We start from the raw sequence: 15,741 nt of genomic DNA on the forward strand, positions 1-15,741 counted from the left end.
GCCTGATTGAAGTCCATGATCATATAACTGCATTGTAAGCGTCTTAATCACATCGAGATACATAAATATGCCAACCTTGGGCATGTATACGTATATATATACACAGACACGTGTGTCTGTGTATATATATGCACACACACACACATATATATTTGTATATGTCATTTTCTTAAAGGGCTTAAAAAGTTGCTCTAACAGAGTATTTTGATATTAGGGCTCTTGCCGGACTTGAAATAGACCTAGCCTAGGAGGGCTCTTCTTTCTCGCTGGCCGGGGCCATGAAGGCTCCCCTGGGCTGGGGCGTGCCTGCCTCTGCGCCACCTGGGACGGGAAGCAGGTCTCCAGAGCAACCCGGAGACTCTGGGCTGCAGCTCACTGAAGAGCTCCCCACTTTTGAGAATTCAGATCACACCTAGGAACTCTGACCGTTAGCACGGTGGTCATCAGAGCGGAAGGAGAGGGAGGCACAGGTGGTCAAGGAAGGTGGGAAGTTACTGCTTGGAGCCCGGGCAGCGTTAGATGTCCTTCGGCCACCAGCGTCTCTGGCCACTGAAACTCACGCCTGACGGGTGTGGTCGTGCAGTATGAGTATCTGCAGATGGTGTGAGGCTGCCTAGTGAAGCCCCCAGCGGCTCGGGGAACATGACTCCCTTTCTGGCGACTCTAACAGAGACATTTCAGAGCAATCACCCTTAGGAGGCAGAACCAGCTTCAGAACCGGGCCACATCCCTCCCCAACCCAATGCAGTGACAGTCACAAGTCTGGGGACAGACCTGGGAAGAAGCAGGTGTACACGGAGTGGAAAAGTCACTCGAATTCCCTCCCTCTCAGGGGACAGGATGCATGTGACCCAGAGTGCCAGGGGATGTGGCGATACTGGAAGGGTCCTTCCACAGAGGGGAAAAGAGCTTTGGGGGTTACCGGGAGGGAAAAGGTGCTGACCTTGGGCTTTGCGTCCCCAGCCTCTCTTGACCTGCATCCTATTCTGAGGTTTCTCCTCTGACCGGAAGAGTGAGGGAAGCCAGGGGTGGAGCCATGTCCTAAGAATGTTTGGGGTCCAGACAGGAGCTGCCACCCAAAACACCTGTGTCAGGTGGGAGAAAAACCACAGGGTCTGAACAAGACCCCTGGAAACCTTTTCAAGCCCACTCCAGAGGAGCAGCTTTTGGGGTCCCCTCCCCTGACCTGTCACATGTGCGCGTCTCTGCCTCCCGACCCCCAGTGGTGTGGCACGCGGCCAGCTGCTGCAGACCGCCACGCCAGGAGCATGCGTGACGCCTCCTCCCCCAGTTTTTTGTCCCTTTATCCCCAGCACCAGTCCCCAGTGTATAATAGTTCCATTATCTTTTTCCCTGCACGGACTCTTGTGACAAGACGTGTTTCCAAGAAGCCTATTTTCTATTGGTGTTACAGGGAGGGAAATGCAGAGGTGGGACCCAGGAACATGGGAGTACCGCCCTGGAGGAACTAATGTGGCTTTTTTCTTTTACTTAAAAAAAATATGCACATTCAAAGAAAATACATGAGCAGGAAAGGAAAGGGAGGGAGGGAGCGAAGGAAGGAGGGAGGGAAGAGAAGGAAGGAAGGAAGGAGGGAGGGAGAGAGGAGGAGAGAGGGCAAAGACAGAAAGAGAAAAAAGAGGAAGAAAGAGAAATAGACTCGCATCAAGTCCCTGCCATCTCTCAGCATCTGCAGGTCGTCACTGTGGTTTGGCAGCTGTTGGAGCTTCTCAGCGTTCCGATTCCGTGTATGCCTGGGAGACAGGCCACAGAATCGTGTCTCTGGCCTTGCTGAGCTCACCCTGCAGGGATGTTTGGGCACCTATGGGCTCACCTGGTCACTGGCTCTCCCAACCCATCTGCCTGGTGAGGGGAGGCTGCCTGCAGGGTCAAAAGGCTGGAATCCAATCTCTCTTCCCCAGATAATGGTTAATTTTTAGGACGTTTTCTTACAGTTGCTTAGTTTTTCTTGGATACTTTTCTACCAATCATTCTTCCAATTTTAACCCCAATGAAGCTGATGACTTGCTAACTGACTCTTTATAGAGCAAAGCTATTTGAAATTCTCAGGTAATTCAAAGCTTTGAGTGCATAATATTTGTAATTTTCCCTAAAGGGCTAACAAAATATTCTCTTTGCTATTCTTGAGTGTGAGCTGGGTCTGAGAAACTGGTTTGGATGTGTATTTGAGGGTTTGAAGGAAGCAGAGTCATAAACACCATTCATTTTGAGATTCCACCTATTGCTGCCCCCATCCCCCCACTGAACAAATGATCAGACACGCATCTATAAAAGGAACGTTCTAGAACTTGGCAATTCTGATCGGATGATAAGTGCCCTAGTCTCTTGTTTTGCCGAGGTGGGAGTTTGCTGCAGGAGCTTTAGTCATCCTTCTGAGACTCGCCCTTGCATCCCGCTGGGAATCTTTTCTTCCTCCCTTCTCCTGTATCTCATCTTCATCATCAGTTCCTCCGTTTCATGAAGCAGCTGGGTGACTAAATACAGCTTCCACCGCTCAGACCACGCCTTCCTTTATTCTTGAGTTTGCTGGTGTTAAAGATAACTTACAGTGAACTCTAGGCTGAAGATTAAGCCTATCAGCTGAACCTCCCAAATACAGCAGGTTTATGGCCACCTTGCTGTTGATAAAATTCTCAACCTAAGGGAATGTAAATGAGCCTATTTGTAGCCCCTTATCTCCGGAGCAGCTCTATGTGGAAATGGCCTAGCCAGAGGTGGGGGAACGGCTAAGGAGGTACCCTTGCCCTTTATCACACCTGACCTGTACAGGTACTGCTTATGGGAAGCCTGTGTTACAGGCCAAGGAGAATACTTATGCCTTTGGCTGATGACCTAGGCTGCCTAATTAATGGACCCCTTTGTATGGAAAAGGAAGCTCTTAAAACTTGATTTAATTTCATTGAACTGAGGACCTGTTGTATGCACAACACAGTCCTGGCCCATGGGTGATGCAGCAAGAGAGGAAAAACAGTGCCTGAAACTGTGGAAGGTGTAAAGGCTAAGAATGGCATTCCACCTGTCTTAACAGGATAGTGTAAAAACTCCCAGTAGGAAATCAGTGTGATCTTGGACCAATGATTTAGCCTCTCCAGTCATCAATTTCTTTGTTTCTAGAAAGTTCCTTTTGGCTCTAACACACTCTGGCCACTATGACTCAGCTGGAACTCAAAGCACTCTACCGGAAGGCAGGCTGATAAATACATAGAGATGCAGAGTGAATGCTGAGCCCCTCTGAGCCCTTCTAGCTGAGGCAGCACTTGACTCTGAGGGTAAGGGGAGACCTCTGAGCTGAGCCCATCAGTATCTCCCTTCTCTGGAGCTACAAACCTGAGCCCATCAGTATTTCCCTTCTCCAGAGCTGCAAACCAACGGATCGCGCTGGCCCTTGGTCTCGTTTAGGGACAGACGTGGGTTTCCCTTCTCTGCCATCTCTGCTGGCCGGCAGTGGCAGGAGGAGCTGGGGGTGCTGGGGGGCTGGACCTCCCCGTCCTGGCAGCTCAGCACTGCACGTTCCCGTCCGGACTCTACCCGCTGTGGTTGCTGGGACTGAGGTCAGGACGCCAGTGACCTTGAGTCAATGGAGACGCAGGGGCTTGGAGGTCAGCAGTGCATTTCCTGTCTAGAAGGAAGTTTGAGGAATCCCTGGAAGGAACAGATGGGCAGAGACCATTCTCCTAAAGCCGTGGGCAGACAGACTCCCGAACACCCAAGTCTGTTACTGCAGGAGGCATGTGGGTGGAAAATAGCTTGAAAGGAGACTTGGGGGCAGGGGCAGGTGGTGTGTCCAGGTGGCTTCTCTCTGTCCCAGGAAGGTGCTAGAAGAGGCCCTTTGCAAACAGAGGTCTCTTCTGGCAAAAGTCTTTTGATTGTCCCTTGTTGTCTATGCCCCCAAAGTAGGTTTGGATAAATAATTCAAATTGCTGGAAGGTGGTAGGAATAATTCATTTTTTCTCATACTGAAATGGGAGTATCAATTTCAGTATAGACAAGCATCAGAATTTGAACACCAACTTAGGCAAAAAAACCCCACAAAAAACCCAATTCAAGAAACCAGAAGGAAAAGCAATAATTCAATTTAAGTAAGTATGCCACTGAGACTGCTGTGTCAGACTCCCTCTGAGCAGCGTCCTGTGTTGTCAGGTTGACTAGGGTTTGGGAAGAAGGGTCCCTGCAAGCCTTTTGATCCTGGTCTCAGGCGCCCCCATCCTGTCACTGTGGGCTTAGACAGCAAGTCCTGGGAGCCTTGCAGGTCACACCAGCATGGCCAGTCGGCTTCCCTTCTTCCAACCCAGACCAGGTGCGAGGGAAGGAAAGTGGCTGGTGAGGACGGCTCTGCCCCCCTCACCCCACGTCCAGACCTTCCTGCAGCAACCCCATGTGGAGTGTGGCCCTCGCCTGGAACGAGAAACATACAAAGGGCTATTTCAAGGCCGGCAAGTCACTAATAAAAATTAAGATGCCATTTACCATGCACTCTGCAGTCTGCCCCCTCTTCTTTTCTGGTTCGTCAGTGGCACACGTCATTCTCGGTGCTCCGAATGGCCAATGACTTCTTGTTTTCTTGGCCAGACTATAAGGATGGAGTAGTTCTAATGTTGATTCTAAGCCAACACTCATGGTTCTCAGCGATGTGGACAGGTGTGGACACCTCTCTGTCCTCATTAATCTAGAGCCGGTGCTATTTGTGGCTAACAGTGCCTACGGATGTAATTCCTTCATTTTCTCTCTTGTTCTTCCTAATGCATTGCCACCAAGGAATCATATTAGAAAGACAGATGTCCATGGAGGACTTTCCTTAGCACAAGATTTTGGTTCTTAGTCTCACTTTTTTAGGAGGGCTTAGTTTCTAGTGTCTCAGTAACACCGCCCCCCCCCCCACCACCACCCCGGCTTCTTTTAAAAAATGGAAATGTTTTCCTTTTCTATTAGCCAAAAAGAGATTTCACTAAAAAGAACCACATCAGGCTCTTTCTTCCCTCTCTCCCTGGTGAGTTGAAATGGACAGTTGTACCTGAGTTGGGATCATTTCTGAATCACTTGCCCCAGGGTTCTTCTAAAGACGAAAGACTTTTCTGTTCCCCTACCACGGCGAGGTCAGGGCGGTGACAACAAACAATTTAACTTCTCGAAACCTTGTGGTGCCTTTTCTTGTGGTGCTTCTCTCATGTAACTCCAGACAAGGTAGCCACCTGCAGCAAACAGCAATGCCAGTGCTTTTCCTTGGTATCATGTGCCAGTGCAGTAAAAGACTTAATGTATACAGATATAAATAGATACATAGAGATATCACTATAGTTATATAATTATATAATTGAGGTTCTGATGCAGCTTTGATGGGAGTTGATCATTCCTCTGCAAAAAAAATCGACACTACTCAACTGGAACTCACAGCTCTGGGGAGAGTTTTGACTTCCGGGAAGGGCACCAACAAATGAGATGGGTTACTCCTGTGACGAGTTTTCTTCTCCTTTCTTGTGAAAGTTGCTGTCTCCATACCATGGAATGTTTGCTAAGGGAGCAAAGAGCAGCTTCTTTTGAACTTCCTTTGGTGCTGATATTTTAAAAATTGTTTGTTTGTTTTGCTTCCTCATCAGTGGCCAAAAAGCTGCTTTTCCAAAATCTCAACTCACCAATCAAAGGTGACAGGGGACAGTCTGGGAATAAGAGGCTAGATGTTGGGGATCCCCGACTCTGTGACTTAATCCAGACGGTTTCCTCTGTGACCTGCATACGTCTCCCAGACTCAGTGCCCTCATCTGAAATAGACATCGTATTTCCTTACCTCATGGGGAAGGGTAACTTCAAAGGATGCATCTGTGGCACTCAAACACGAAAGCATTATTAATTTGGAGACAGCAACTTGACACGTTTTTAAGATTTTGTTTGTATGTTGCTGAGATTTTGATCCTGGGGTTTTGCTTTGTCCCCCTCCGGCTCCTCCATCGCCGCCACATTGCATGCCCTCCCTTTGGCAATACCTATGAAAATCGTGTAACTGATAGACCTCACCTAAAGGGGTGGGTAGTGCTAATTTCTCCCAAGGAAACAACGTCACTAACACTGTATAAGGTGCTAGAATCAAACCTCATTTTATAGACTTTGGTTCTTAGAGAAAACAAAACATGCAGAATTCTTTCTGTGAAGCCTTACTATAGATTGTTATAGCCAATTGTTTATCCAAAAAGAGAGAGAGAATAGAAGATAAAGATAAGATGCAGTGATTCCGTATAAAATGTAACTAAAAGACCTTTGCTATTTCCTGTATTAATGTAAACTATCATATATATGTGTGTGTGTGTATATATATATATATATATATATATATATATATATATATATATATGCTTGAGGCAGATAGAAAGAATGAAAAAGTGTAACGTATGTTCATCTTTATTCTAATTTTCAGTTGGTTCACAACTTTTAGGACATGAGCAAGAGAGGTTTATGGTAGGATGAGATAAGGGATGCCCAGTATGATATAGGAAATTACTCTTATTTCTGTTCTGTTCTATATGTTATTAGAAGGAGTTTGGCTGAATGAGAGGACAGGGAAATCAATTAAAACACAGACGTGCTTTCTAAATGTTCTGAGCATTGACGTTATACTTTGGTGTTGTTTCCTCCTTATTCTAAGGTTTCTGATAGCACTGTAAAACATGTCTGCTGCCTAAGGTGTTAACAAATAATGTTTACCTCAAGAAAGCTTAAAAAAAAGAGGCAGTTGTTTCCCCCCATCTCTTAGAAAGCAGTGAACCCCTAAGCAAAATGTGAGGCATTTCCACAGAAGTTCAATAAGAGAATAGAACCATTTCTGGTGCTTTCCTCAGTGCCCCCATTCTCACCCGCCCCTTCCTTTGCTAAAGAGAGAAATAACCCAAAAGATGAGTTTTGACAGGAAATGGGGTTAGGCTGTAGCAAAAGTGTATCGATGAATACAGACTTTGCCCGGAACAAGTGGTGTGGGGTCCTTTTAAGTACGGCTGTGTAATTCAGGTGTTTAGTGCTAGCATGTGTGTGTGTGTGTACTGTATATATGCTTCAGTGGATGAAATGTTTGATGGACAGAGAAAAATACCATAAACAGACATGAACAGAAAAAAAAAAATAATCAAATGCTATTTTATCAGACGACGCACTTGTTCACCTTGATGAGAAGCCACTGTTTCACAACTATGCAATCCCTCCCGCCTTCACCTCCGCTCTCCACCTCCCGCACAGATTTTCCTTTGTACCAGAACCACAATATCCAACCCCTGGTTCAAGGTGAGCATGCTACAGTGATTCTTTTCCTAAATTTAAGAGCTCCCGAGAAAAATTTTCCTTTTCTTTCATTTTCAATGATTCAATGTAACCCTGTTTGGTTCTGTAAGTGAACTGATGTGTATTTTTATGTTTTGGTTACATGTTTACAAACTGGTTTCCATCCTCTTCTTGATACAAAATAATTATTTTCTTTATAAAGTCTAACTTTTATAGGAAGTTTGGGGGATGTGTTGACTTAACGTAAGAAAAAAATTTGGCTTAAGTGGAACAATGAGCATGTGACCTCGGGGGTTGGGGGTGGGGCGGGGAAATTTTGTGGACCTGCAGCTAAATTAGCACCTACACCTTGGTCCTGAGTAGAGATCCTGGCGGGGAGCTGGCTACTCTGGGCAGGATTTGACCCAGGGATTTTTATTTCCTTATGTGTGGTCCTCTATACGGAGTAACCTATCCCAGAGGGTGAACTCATATTTCCTACCCAGCTTTATGCCAGCCTCATCCTTCCCGCCTACCATCCTTCCGCACTCTACCCAGTGCCAAATCCCAGTTCCCTGCCTTTGCACTGCTTCCTGCTGACCCTTCTCCTCCTCTGGCAGCCACTGACTGGGGTTACTGCATCTGCTTTCAATGTAAAAGACAGACATAAAGAAAGTCTCCAAGAACCCGACCTCCAAAGCGCTGAGGAAGTCAGTCCTCAGTGGGCATGTCATTTGAGGGTATTTGCAGCACACTCTTAGCTACAGAGAAGAGCGGGTCCAGGTTCATTTACAAACTACCCAGCTTGGCCAAGCCCATCTTCACTAGGTGTTAAAAGGGAGCCGCTGGGAAGAAGAGAGATCCCGAGGTTAGACAAAGCACAACTTAGGCAGGGGCAACCCTGCGCGCAGAAGTCAGGTTCTCTACTTCTCTGGTTGTCTGCACAAGTTTGAGTTTTGCACACGGTTTACAAATCTTGCACAAGGTGGCCGAGCCATCCGAGACAGTTTTCAAAAGATAAATTCAGACACTGCCTAACTGCTCCAGCACAACCTGCTTCCACTCCACGGCTGGTGGGAGCTTGGATGGAGTTCCTCTGGAATGAAAAAGGTCGGTTCTTTGACAAGAGTGCATTTTCTCTGTCAGCCTCATTCCTTGCCTCCTCATCCTACACATACTCTTAGCGACTCAGGGGATCATACTTAAGTGCTGTGCATTTGCTTTCTGTCCTGTTCCATAGGTCACACCTGCTAAGACCCATCCCAGGAAGTTATCACTCACTATTTCTCATTTCCTCCTGAAAAGGAGTTCTCTTACCCTTGGAGGTACCATTCGGGAGACTTTTAGGCCTATCAGACACAGACCCAGGAGCCTTTACCAGAAGCCAGCTTGTCTTTACAGCTCAGAAAACATCAAGGGAATCAGCTCCAGGATACTAGGAGATTTCTCAACTCCTGGCCTTGCTTAAAAAGTGGCTGGGGGGCTGGCAGGGCCCTGTCGACGTTGTGACCCCACTCTTCTCCTGCCTGCCCAACCGAGCTCCGTCCCTGGTACCAGCCTAGAGGACCCGGAGGCTCTGGGTCTTCCAAGAAGTTCAGAGTTCAGGGCAAACGAACAAAGGCAAAGGGTGAAGGGGTCTCCATCCCCCACTTCTCAACCAGGGCTGAGTCAGAGCGTCCAGCACCTCTTTTGGAGCTGTGACAACCTGCCTCTCTGGGAAGGGAGGCCCGCCTCTGGGGGCTGTGACATCATTGAGTTTCCGCCAGAAATCTAGACCCGGGGACTGTGCCTGTCCGGAGGTGGCAATTCACCTGCAGCACGAACAGAACGTTTGCCGAGGAGAGCCCTCCCCCTCAGAGGGGATGAATCCCGCTGTGGGGTGGGGGCTGACCCCTGTCAGGTGGGCTCTGGCCATCGACTGGCCCCTGAGACCCTGAGGGGCCCAGAGGTATAGAGTTCCGGATGCCACGACGCCAGAGAAGTCAGGCGCAGCCCAGAGCCCACCTGGCAGTGGAGGAGAAGTCCCGTCAGAGATGTTGTGTGTCCTCCTCTGGGGGAGGGGACAGTTGCTTTAGAGGAAAGGAGTATTTAGGGTTCCTGGAGTCTCAGGAACATCGAGGGTGTCAGAGCAAGACCAGCGTGACCTGCACAGGTGACGTCAGCCCTTTGGGAGGATGGGAGAACTCAGATGCAGCTAACATTAACTGAGGCCGATGATGACGAAGGCTTTGTCCCAGTGCCTTCATACAATGATCTCACCTAAATCCTTCTGATACTCTGGCAAGGTGAGAAACCCCACCCATTTTACAAATGAGGAAACTGAGGCTTGGGGAGCTTCTGTGATTGCACAGGGTCCCGTGGTCATCCAGGGGTCCAGCTGGGGGTCAGACCTGGATCTTTGGTCCCACTAGTCTTCCAGGCTCCCCCTCATGCCATTTCCTAACAGTTCACAAAGGCCAGGTAGCTCAGAGTGCCCGGTAGGGACAGCTTGGGACTAGGGCTGTCTTGACATTTTTGTTTCCTTGCAGATGGCCATAGAAGCTGGAGAAGTGTGGGGTTTTAGGGGACTAAAAGTTTAGTGACGATTTATGAAATAGGGTATCCCCATGGAAAAGGACGCCTGCTTTCCATGTGAGTTCTTGGAGAGCTCCTCCTGCGAATGCTGTGAGATGTCTATTTTGGTGTCCTGAGAACTTTTGTATCTCCTTTTTTAGGGTTTTGTAGTGGTGGTTTTTGTGTGTCTGATCTTGAAAGGTGAGGTGACTTCAGGACAAGTGGATTATTTCTCTAAGGCTCCCGTAGAAGAGTTGAACAGTTGGAATTAGGACAGAATCAGAAAATTAAGCTTCATGGGATAAATTTTGAGAAGGTCTTTGAAGATACTGGCTATGACATGACAGAGAGAAGGAGAATTCTAGACAGGACACTCCCCATGCAAGGCTGGAGCAGGGAGCAGGCTGGGAACTTACATCGTCTTCCTGTCCCCACTTCCTGGGCCAGTCAGTTGCCTTCTGTGAGCCTCGGATTCCTCATCTCTGAAACATGGATGAGCTTGGTGACCTTCATGATGGGTCCCAACCAGAGAGGTAAGAAAATAGCGCGACAGGCAAATGCATTTGTGAACGTCTTGACAACTGAACTGGTCCATTGGGATTTGGGATGGTAAGTGTTGGGACCTACTGTAAGTTCTTAAGCCAGGGGATGAAATGACCAACGTGGAACTGCTAGGCTTAAGAAAGTGATTTTCACTGTCATGTGAACTGATTAAGGGAGAAAAACAAGGTAAATGAGAGAGGAAGGGAACCCGGGAGAGGAAAGGGGCAGGAAAGGGCAGAATAGAGAGAGTTGGAGGAGGGGAGAGAAGAACCCTACGTGCTGTTTCCCCACAAACATAGGTCAGCCTCCTGCTTTATACGTTTGATTATAGTTATGTCAGCTTGATGCCTACTGGGTGCATGCACACACACACACACACACACACACACACACACACACACACACACACACACACACACACACAAGCTTAATCCTGCTATAGTCACAGCAATTACCCACGAGAAAAATCCCTCAGTCCTTGGGCAGAGCTGGGGCTTCTTCAGAGCACAAAGGAACAATGGAATCTCAGGGTTTGAAGGAGACTCAGACGCCACCTAATTTTTGCTTGTCCACACAGTCATAGACAAAATATCAAATTTTTCTCAAGGCCTCCGAGGTAAAAACTCTTTGCCTTCGCTCCTTATTGAATGCCTGTAGTCAGACAGTCCTCCCTTGTAATGACTCCAATGCTGTCTGTTGCTCACCAGACTGATTCCTTTTGCTTTGGGTCTCCGAGGGGACAGGGATGTAGTCTCTGGATTACTGAGCCCTCGGCCTCCCCTTCCCAGGGAACTCCTGGAGGGCAAGACTGGGAATCAATTGAGAGGGATGGTCATAAGCTCACCTTGTCTTTGCCTCCTGAAATTATGTGAAATTCAGATAGATTGCACCACTCCCTCACAACCTACCGGCCCAGCCGGGCTGGAGACAGCTGTCCACTTTGCTGTGACTCAGTTTCCACACATCCTCAGATAGATTGTTTTTAGTTCCTCTCCCACTGGGTCCTGCCACTGTATTATTCCTTCTCAGGATAATGTTTTATGTTCAAAATTCAAATGTGACCCTTGCCTTGAGATGTACCTAGGAAGACAGGAGAAAGCTCCCGGGTATGGTCTAGGGGGAAAAATGTAGGGTCTTTAAAGTTCTTACAACACTGTGGACACCTTCCCTTCTTCCCCAAACCATTCTCTTGGTGCATTTTCTAAAAATGCAATCCAGCCTGGATGATGCCCTCCACGCCTGTGCCAGGCGCTGGGGAGGCAGAGGGGAAAGATGGTCTCTTAGGGTATCCACAGCCCAGCAGGGGAGAAAGAAGACCCACAGACAAACGGGACAGTACAGTCAGCACTCTGATTCTGGAGAACAGGGCCTGGCCCTGCCTGGCATGGGTTGACTTCAAGCTTCCCTGGTGTGCACTTGCTCGGGTACCAGACTTCCCATCCAGTCCCCTCCCCCATCCTGCCATTCTCCCAAACTCACCAGGCGTTCCTCTTGGACCCCTCTGTCTTCCCTCTTGCTTGAGCTGACCTGTTCCCAGCTATTTCCCGGTATAGCAAATCCCAGCCGAAGCAGGATCACATCCAGAGTCAGAATAACTATTGAACAGTCTGAGGAAGCTTGATTCAATTCCACTTTTAGGCCCATCGGTGTCTCTGAGCCTCGCTTCCTCTGCACTTTCTCCAGGGTCTCTGGGGCCTTTGACTCACTGGCAACAAACTCAAGTTTCTCCTTGGCTTGCTGGTCGGAGCCCCTTAGCTCTCCATCTGCACTTGTCTGAGCTGACCCTTCCTTGGTTCGTCATTTCATGGTTCTGTCCTCCCACCGGCTGCCTCAACCAGCCAGGTGTCCGCTCCTGGTCCCTTTCCCTCACTCCATCCTCCTCCCATTCAAGACATCAGACAAGGACGGAGGTGGTTTTTTCAGCAGCTACCACTGCCTGACAGTGCATTTTACAGTGAAAATGCATTTATAGTAAAAACTGAGGCTGAAGATGGCCTTCTTCATGGCCTTTTAAGCTCTCCATTGGAAAGGCTGTAAATGGAAATGACAAAGGGAAAGGGACAATCCCAGCAACCCAAACCAGTAGGTGCTTCTGACCTCACCCACTAGGAGAGCAGGTGATCCTAGGAAGGTAAAGTCATGTCAGAGACTTCACGGCTAAATTGATTTCCAGCTATTTCCAGGCATGTGTCAAGGGCCCTCAGAGGCTAGCGGTCCCTGGCACAGTGGCTGCAGAGGTTAGGATGCCTCTAGAGACCCTTACTGTCATCCCCCAAGCGCTGAGCTCCCAAGGCTGCCGCAACCCCACCCGCAGGGATACAAAGGAGAGCCCTGTGGGACAGGTTACTCCAATTACATAGGTGAAAATTATATATATATATAAATATAATTATATATATTTTCCTGGGCACAAAAGCAAAAACAAAAACTTTATTACACCAGGGCTTTTAATTGAACACATCTGATTCCCTGACTTAAAAATAATTTTTGTTCATTTTGAAGCAGGTGTTTTTTTAATGGGGCTTATTTTGGGGTTTGAGATCACTGGGCTTCTTGCCCTGTGAATCCATGCTTGCTGCTGTGTTGAAAATGCATACATTGGTGACCGCAGTATTAAGCCAAATTTAAACTCTTTAGTCTCCTCCATCTGTAAGTGTTATGTATCTACCTCATTATGATTTTTTTGGTTTCCTGTGCTTTCGTGTTGTGTACGATGTCAGAGGTGAAATGTAGATAAAAATATATATATAAAAAAATATATATTTTTTGCTTTGCAATAAAGTTCAAAGCTATAACACAGACTATTCATGAAATGTCATAGCCTTTTATTGTGCTCTATCCTCTTAGTTGTGAATTGTCCTGGGAGCCCTTTTGCCTATTCACTAGAGTCAATATTATTGTTTGTCATTTGATGAATTATTCTAATTATTTTAACTGTACTTTTTCGACACATTGCATAAGACACTAGGATTCTTGAACAACTCTTGGTTCCAAAGGTGCTTTATTTCTGTGGACTCATGTGATCAAATGGAAGGGAAGTGTCTCTGCAGACTTGAATCTTCCAGATAGAAGTATTGATCTCAATGCCATTGGGTTTAGAACAAAAGGTTTGTGCGTAGGGGGAAAAAGGAAACATTGGTTTGGCTTCGACTTCTTGAAGCTTTCAATGTTGATTTATGTCCAACTTTGGTTTTTTAATTTCAAGCTCTTGGCATGGAATATGGTACTCACTGACTCCCTAGTATCCTCACCTCATTTGGTTGCTTTCAACTTTTTGACTTCGCCGTTCTCTCTAGGTTGATTTTATGTGTTGTGCTGTTTGGTGGTAAAGTACCCTGTGCCCAGCCCTTACATATTCTCCAAACCTTATGAAACCCTCTCTTCCATACCATGTGTTCAGAGGGATGGCGATCTGGAAACATTTGTAGCCTGCAAGCCAGCGATGCCATAAAGACCCAAGTTCTTCGGAAGAATCCTGACCAATTACAGTCCAGGGCGAAGGGATCTTGAATAGAAATCGCAAGGTGGATTGTCTGCAACTGATTCCCTTTTTCTGTAATTTGAACAGAATGACTTTCCTTTAACTAAGCAACTTAGGTCATGAGCCCTAGATACTCTGTATGGTTCAGTTACCCTTGTTTTTCTGCATCTTTTGCCAAAATATGGAAGACATTTCTCAACTTCATTAAATATGTTTTAAACGGGACAAAGAAAGGTCTACACGTTAAAGATCCTTTAAAATGTTACTTGAGTGAACATGTTTTTTTATCCCCCAGCTCCAGAGAGCTAGGGAAAAGTTGTAATCGAAGCGGGGGAGAATCATTTCTACATGTGCAGTGTTTTCCCTTAAAGTACTTACAATGACTACAAAAAAGAAAAATGCTTACAATTCAATTTCATAGTATGTTCCATTTTCCTCCTGTTTTGTTTTCTTCTGAAGATCATAAAGAATTGCTTGTGTGTATTAAGAAGAGACATTTTCATTTGTATTTGGGGAGGTTTGCTTTTCTCCTTAACAATGCTGAACCGGCATTTAAACAACTCTGGCTAGGTTATACTTTGCCTGTTCTCAGCTATTTCTCTCTTTTAATAGTATAATGGTCTGTGTATCAATCGAAATGCAGATAAAATATGTACTGAAGATGGAACACACTGGTGTTGACCTGAAGGGGGAAAAAATCTAATGATAAATATATATTTATCTATCTATCTATATATATCTGTACGTAGGTGAGTGGAAATATATGATATATTCACACACCCACACACAAAACACACACATAGGCACAATGACAATATACTTCCAAAGTTGGTTTTTGGTTCTGAGGAATTTGCCACCTCACTGAGCTTCCCAAGATTCCCAAATTTCTTTTGAAATAATTGTTTAAGAAAGGTTTTGCTTTGTTTTTTAGGTACTAGAAAGCACAGTTCTAACTATTCCCTGTTCTTCTGGGGACGTAACTATTGTAGATTCAGAGGAGCCTGATTTAGGTGAGTTTCTCTGGGACCCTCTCTTGTGCCACCACCTTCCTGCCCACCCGGTTCCAGAAGAAAGTTACCTGCAGAGCCGTCCGTACCCTCTATCTTTGCTCTGTCTTTCCACTCATCTCAGGCCCCCAGTTTTCCCACAGGGGAGGCCTTGTTTGCTGGAGACCCTTCTGAAGTTTGGATACCGGGCTGACTTCTCTCTCCATGTAGGTTCTGGGCATTTCCACACTTGGTGTCACCTTTCCTGGATGACCAGACCCGTTGTACCTCCAAATCTCTACAGGACACAGCTAACTAGGAGGTTCCAGGGTGAACAGAAGGAACTTCTTGCTGCAGCTGGGGTAGGTGTGTTTGTAGTCCTAAGCACCAGGTTTCGTCTGTTTCTTACAGAGGAAGGATCCAAATGGACCAGACGCTATAGGTGAGGGCGTGATGCGACTTCTGATCCAGACCAGCCAGTTTGGTCCACGTAGTGTCCCACTGCTGGCTCCCAAGCAAAGCTCCCTTGGTTGAGAGGGAATTCCCAACATGACAGAGCGAGCCTGGGAACAGGGGAAAGGGCACTGAGCTTCACCTCATTGTGAAAAGGTATTTTCTTCTCTGCCCTTCGTTTTCTGTCCGGAGACCTTGTGTCTGCATGGCGGGTTGGTCTTTGGTCTTGACGTTGTTGTTGGGTCGTTGTGGGAAGTTTCTGTACTGCCGTGAGGATGCTGTCCATTTTCTTTCATTGTGACTAGTCTGGATGCTTCTCCATCCCCGTGAAGGGAGAGGGCGCTGTCCCGGGATGTGATGGTTCTAGGTAGAGAAGCTTGCCGTCCTGCTCACCGTTGTTCGTTGCTCCTGAACCTCTGGAGTAATCTCCAACTTGGAATCCACTTCTGACTCTTTGGCTGCTTT

This window comes from Balaenoptera acutorostrata, chromosome 6, assembly GCF_949987535.1.
Source record: "Balaenoptera acutorostrata chromosome 6, mBalAcu1.1, whole genome shotgun sequence".
NCBI lineage: Eukaryota > Metazoa > Chordata > Mammalia > Artiodactyla > Balaenopteridae > Balaenoptera > Balaenoptera acutorostrata.